Below are 7,134 nucleotides of genomic sequence, written 5' to 3' on the forward strand. Positions count from 1 at the left end.
CACTAGCTTATACACCCCTTGTTTTTGATGGGTAGGTGTTGAATTTATGCCCACGTGTAGCTGTTGGCACCAATCCTCCATTTCTCCATCTGAGCCATTGCCTTCCACCTGACAGGTTGGTTCTAAGGGCTCAATGGTTGTGATGGCATTATTGTCAACAGTATAACATAGTAACATAGTAACATAGTAACATAGTTAGTAAGGCCGAAAAAAGACATTTGTCCATCCAGTTCAGCCTATATTCCATCATAATAAATACCCAGATCTACGTCCTTCTACAGAACCTAATAACTGTATGATACAATATTGTTCTGCTCCAGGAAGACATCCAGGCCTCTCTTGAACCCCTCGACTGAGTTCGCCATCACCACCTCCTCAGGCAAGCAATTCCAGATTCTCACTGCCCTAACAGTAAAGAATCCTCTTCTATGTTGGTGGAAAAACCTTCTCTCCTCCAGACGCAAAGAATGCCCCCTTGTGCCCGTCACCTTCCTTGGTATAAACAGATCCTCAGCGAGATATTTGTATTGTCCCCTTATATACTTATACATGGTTATTAGATCGCCCCTCAGTCGTCTTTTTTCTAGACTAAATAATCCTAATTTCGCTAATCTATCTGGGTATTGTAGTTCTCCCATCCCCTTTATTAATTTTGTTGCCCTCCTTTGTACTCTCTCTAGTTCCATTATATCCTTCCTGAGCACCGGTGCCCAAAACTGGACACAGTACTCCATGTGCGGTCTAACTAGGGATTTGTACAGAGGCAGTATAATGCTCTCATCATGTGTATCCAGACCTCTTTTAATGCACCCCATGATCCTGTTTGCCTTGGCAGCTGCTGCCTGGCACTGGCTGCTCCAGGTAAGTTTATCATTAACTAGGATCCCCAAGTCCTTCTCCCTGTCAGATTTACCCAGTGGTTTCCCGTTCAGTGTGTAATGGTGATATTGATTCCCTCTTCCCATGTGTATAACCTTACATTTATCATTGTTAAACCTCATCTGCCACCTTTCAGCCAAAGTTTCCAACTTATCCAGATCCATCTGTAGCAGAATACTATCTTCTCTTGTATTAACTGCTTTACATAGTTTTGTATCATCTGCAAATATCGATATTTTACTGTGTAAACCTTCTACCAGATCATTAATGAATATGTTGAAGAGAACAGGTCCCAATACTGACCCCTGCGGTACCCCACTGGTCACAGCGACCCAGTTAGAGACTATACCATTTATAACCACCCTCTGCTTTCTATCACTAAGCCAGTTACTAACCCATTTACACACATTTTCCCGCAGACCAAGCATTCTCATTTTGTGTACCAACCTCTTGTGCGGCACGGTATCAAACGCTTATAGCTATATAGTATATAGCTTTGCCATTGTAGCATACCTTGGCAAAGTGACCTCTTCCTCTCCACAGATCAAAAGTCGTACCGGCACTCGTCCCCGGTGTACCTCGACTATCCCTCGTGCTGTGAGTATAGTGGGCCTGCTGTCGGTGTACACTGGTTCTATTAAGGCTTGATAATCTCGTCCCTTAGTACCAATGGCTGCTCTACACCATACCAGCATTTCTGTTTTTGGTGGGATTACAATAGACGTTGGATCACTTACCCTCACACTGCCGATTTCTCCACCTGCAACTTCTACCTGTTGCCTTAACATCAATACTTTTATTTCCCTCCGGAGAACTCTCTGCTGGCAGGATTGGGCAGTTTCAGCAATTTGCTGTAAGACAGAAATGACTTCGGAAAAGCAGTTCTCTAACACATTCATTCCTATCAATACAGTTGGTTCACAGTTCCGCCGGTCAACATCAACAACAATTATACCCTGTTTCTTCAGTTCTACTTTACCAATCTTTATGGTCATCTCCCTGAATCCTAGTTTCGGTACCAACTTACCATTACTGGCCCATATATCTAGTTCAACATCAGAGGGCCCTTTATCAATGTCTGCATCAGCCCAGTACCTCTTATAAAGGATATACGGTATAGATGAAATCTGGGAACCTGTGTCCAGCAAAGCGTTGAGGGGCATTCCGTCCAGCACGATAGGGATAATGGGTCGTCCTCCGATGTACCTGTCGTGCCAGGGTGTTGGGCCTTGAAAGTTCATTCCTGCGAAGCGGCCCGCATTCCCAGGGGATTCCCGTTTAAATCACAATCTCGTGCAAAGTGGCCTGGCTGCTGGCAACGGCGGCAAATGGGCTGTCCATCCGGTTGGTAGCGGTCGCGGGGTCGTCCTCTCCATGTCGGGTATCTCCGGGGTCTCATCCATGGAACACCTTCTCTACGGTTTGACAACTCCATCTTGGGTCCTCTCATCTCCTGCATGGTTTTAGCCATTGAAGCAACAACATCAGTTAAAGAGTCAAGCTTTTGTTGAAGAGCCTCATTAGTACTGGGCCCCAGGGGATTAGCAATGGCCCCGGACATAGCTGATGTCACTGGTACTCCATGTTGTTGAGGAGCCTCTGCCATGAGTTGCGCAGGATCCTGATCCCGAGGTGCCTCTGCCAGCTGGAGACGTATAACGCTCTCCTTTAATTGGGCAAATGTCAATTCAGGGTTCTTAAAAACAAGCATGCTCACATGCCCCCGGTGAGAAGGGGTGTAGAGTCCCTCAATAAATTGATCTCTTAGCAGTTTATCCGCTCCGGTGTTAAAAATGGGTTCAGCCAGTGTAAGTGATTTAAGGGCTTCCTGCAGGTTTAAGGCAAAGTCTCTCACGCCCTCATTAACTTTTTGTTTGCAATTAAAGAATCGTACTTTAGCTTTGCTGCTGGCAGTGGTTTCAAATGTAGCTTTTAATCCAGCAAATATGCGTTCAACAGTGCCTTTTAGATCAGCTGCCCATGCTGTGACTTCTCGCTTAGCATGGCCACTTAACTGCGTCATCAGGAGACTAACACGCTGAACTTCACCCACAGGGAACATGTCAAAATGGGCCAGCATCTTTTCTCTGAAATCGTCAAGGGTATTAGGCTCACCTTCATACATTGGAAGCCATGGGCCACCCGGGGTATATGGCATCAGCACCGGCATGATGGGCGCCACTCCTTGCACCGCTGCGCTACCGGACTCTCTATCGACACTCTGTCTTTCAGCTGCATTAGCGTCGCCGGGTGCTGCGGCGTCTCCGTGCTGCGACATACTGTGCCCCCTTAGTTAATCCGGACCCTTCCGGTCCTCCGCTTCCGTCGGGATAGTGTAGATTCGTTCCGCTGTGCAGCAGGATCGATTTTTCCCTTGCTCTGATGTCAGAGCGCTCAGCTTGGTGCCGCCCACAATGACACGCCCCCTGCTGCTCCCACCCACCGCGCTCTGTAATGGCGGATTCTGAAGTTTTTCAGTTAGACTGGGGCTCAGGTGATGGCGTAGCTCAATTAACAGTCTCGTGCCTAACGGTTATGAAGTGATTACCTCAGGGGATGGCGGCCATCTTTACTCCATTATAACCAATGGGGAAAAGTCACTTTCAATAGTTTTCAATGGGGAATGGATTTTTCTTTAATAAAGTCAATTTTCAAGATTTTTCATCCCAGTTTTCACAGTTTTGGGCTCCAATCACGGCACACAATACCCGGTATACGGGCTGGCTAGATCCTGTTCATGACGCCAATTGTGACGCCCAAGAGACCGGGGTACCCAGCACCGGACCAATGGGGTCTGTCTCTTGAGGGGGGTGTCACGGGTGGCTTGACCCGGTGCTGTGGCGTCAGGCAATGCACAGTGTAAGGGGTATCGTGAGGGAACAGGCACTTACTTGATCAGCAGCAGGTTCTCCCAGCGGTGATGATCCCAATCCTGGATAGATGGCTATTGTCCAAATGAAAGACTGAGGCACTGAAACGTTTAACCAGTTTACTTTAACAAAAAAGGATTTACAACCAGTCCTGTCACCGGAGTCTGTATGGGAACTCTGAGTTACTTTGACCCTGCCGGGGTCTTCGCCTCTTATTGTGCGCAATTTCTGTGTGGCCCTGCTGCTGTATGTGAACTGGCTGCCGGCCCAATCTGTCCCCTCCGGGTCCTGGTTCGACGGGCAACCCGAGTCCTTTTATCGGCTTACCCCCTCCAGGAGTACCGCTGAACTCTGTGTCTGTTGCTGCGTCCGACCCTAGTGAAGCTGATATCACCTCACGTTTTTCCGGTTGCTGTATTATATGTAATGAATACAGCCACGGATCCGGTATCCGTCTTTGCGCCTGTTCTGGGTAGTGATTAATGCTACCCGGTTCTCACAATGTCCTTTTTCTCTATCCCTCTTCTCCTCAGGCCGGTGATTTAGGCCTGGTAACAGTCACAGGGCTGTTAGAGATTCAACTGTATGACCTCTCACTTTCAGCTCCTTAGCCCAACTGCCAGTTCTTCTCTCAGACCAGAATGGATCAAGGGGAGTCTCTGGAGCTCCCCCTTCTGGCCGGAGGTGGTAGTGCAGTCTTGCTATTTTAGTATTTGCATTTACTGTCAGTAACTATTTTTGTGGCAAATACCCCTAGGGGTGCCACATTATAATGCAGTCCCTTGACAGAATATAATGTAGCCCCCTCAGTATAATGCAACCCCCTCATAAGGAATAATGCAGCCCCCCATAGAATAAACTGTAGCCTCCTCATAGGGCATAATGTAGCCCCCCTCATATAGTATGATGTAGCCCCCCAGAATATAATGTAGCCCCCTGAGAGAATAATGCAGCCCCCATACAGAATATATTGCAGACCCCCACAGAACATAATGAAGTCCCCTCAAAGTATAATGCAGCTCTCTTCCACCTCCATCATTGTTCTCCCCTTCCACCCCATCATTGTCCTCATCACCACCTCCATCATTACCTTCTCACCCACCACCCCCATCATTGCCCATTCCACCACCTCCATCATTGCCTCCTCCCCACCACCACCATCGTCCTTTCCACCACCACCATTGTCCTTTCCACCACTACCATCATTGTTCTTTCCACCACAACATCATTGCCTTCTCCCCCACCACCCCATCAATGCCCATTCCAAAACCTCCATCAATGCTTCACCCGACCACCACCATCATTGCCCATTCCACCACAACCATCATTGTCTTCTGCCCCACCACCGCATCATTGCCCATTCCACCACCTCCATCATTGCCTCCACCCCCACCACCCCATCATCCTTTCCATCACCAAAAACATTGCCTTCTCTCCCACCACCTCCTCACTGCTCTCCATCACCCACATCATTGCCAATCTCCAATACACACATCTCCAATTCTTACAGCACCACACCACTCTCTCACTCACACACACAAAGCACCGCACCACATACGCACGCAGACACACAGCACCACTCACCTCTCCTCACGTTACCCACAGCACATTCCGACAGCATCTTCGTCGCCGGCAGCTTTCTCTATAAAATAGCCGTGTGCTGAATGATGACGTCATCCAGCCACGCTGTCAGGAAGCAGGACGGCATCGGATTCCTGCAGCTCTTCTCCGCTGCCAAGCTGCAGGGATCGCTCCCTGCCCACCGATTGCCCTCAGAGTTAGCTTCCCTGCAGGGGCCCACATCTGTGGTCCCAATGCAGCCGCACTGACTTTACATGCGGGCAGTGTTAGCCTCAGCCTGCGGCTAACACTGCCCACTATTAAAGTGAAATGAGTATTCACTCCTCTCCACGCCCATGGGGGCATGGGGAAGCGTGAATATTCATTTCTCTTTAGCATCACCGGGCAGGCCCCCCTGACTCGGTCCCGAGTAGCGGCGGCAGCGCCGGATATTAATGCGAGAGACTCGCATCAATACTCGCAAGCGTGACCCCGGCCTAATTCTTTTCCTTTGATTGTTCCAATCCTGATTTAGGATTACAAATACTGATGTAAAATACTGACCAAATATTGAACATGTGAACATGCCTTTTTTGGCTATGTGCACAAAGAGATTTTTGGAGCATGGCCACTCCTAATAATGCCTGAAAAATTGCTCAAAAGCACTTGTAAGACTCTTCTTATTAATTTTTATGGTAAAACCACTTTGTTGTTCATCTGTTCAGCATTTTCAGCATTTTTTCACTTCAAGTTTTCAAAAAGGCCTGGTGGGAAATAAGGCTAGGTTCACACTGCGTTGTGTGAACCCGTTAAACGGACTACGTTACACCACGGCATAACGCGGTGTAACGTAGTCCGTTAACGCCGCCATTGCTTGTAATGGCGAACGCATCGCTAGCGCACACCCAAATTGGGCGTGTGCTAGCGATGTGCCGTCATTTGAGTGACGGACCTCGAACGCTGCTTGCAGCGTTCGCGGTCCATTCCTCGCTAGCGCAGATCGGGCATCTGCCCTAGCGGGATCGGCAAACGCGATCCCTTTTGGGACATTGCGTTAGCGCAGTCCGTAGCGCTATGCCCTAACTGCCCTAACGCAATGTGAACCTAGCCTAAGAAAGTGTTTAAAAAAAAAAAGGGTTAAGGAAAAAAAACTCTTCCAAACTGCTCCAGGAAACAAAAAAAATCCACAAAGAAGGAGTGTTTCTTGAAGTTGTTTTCTCTGTAAAATTTAACGTTTTTTTTGACTGCTTCAAAGAAAATATTCAGTATGCACATAGCCTTAGAGGCCAGTTTCTGATATATAACATAGCCAGCACTTTCCTTTTGATGTATATAAAGCCAGTGTAATGCGAGTAAGTATTGAACACATCACCTATTTCATAAGTAAATATATTTCTAAGGATGCTATTGACATGAAATTCTCACCAGATGTTGGTAACAACCAGTCCAATCCATACAGGCAAAGAAATCAAACCATAGATGTCCATAAATTAAGTTATGTCTAATAATGAGAAATGACACAGAAAAAGTATTGAACACACTTGCTGAAACTCATTTAATACTTTGTATAAAAGCCTTTGCGTCACGCTAGGTGAGGGAGAAGCTAGGTGCACAACAACGGGAAGAGGGTGGGGGAGCCCAAACACTAGGAAAGAGGGGAGTGGAGACCCCTAGGCAGATATGACAACACCCTGTCTCCCCTAAGGTCCCTAAATAAGTTCCGCACCGATCGCCGAGCAGGAATCTAATCCCTGACTGCCCCTAGCGATAGGCCCTGGATAGGGAGGGGACATGGGAAGCGCTAGTCAGCCCCCACCACCACAAA

The sequence above is a fragment of the Ranitomeya imitator genome, chromosome 6, assembly GCF_032444005.1.
Source record: "Ranitomeya imitator isolate aRanImi1 chromosome 6, aRanImi1.pri, whole genome shotgun sequence".
Classification (NCBI taxonomy): Eukaryota; Metazoa; Chordata; class Amphibia; order Anura; family Dendrobatidae; genus Ranitomeya; species Ranitomeya imitator.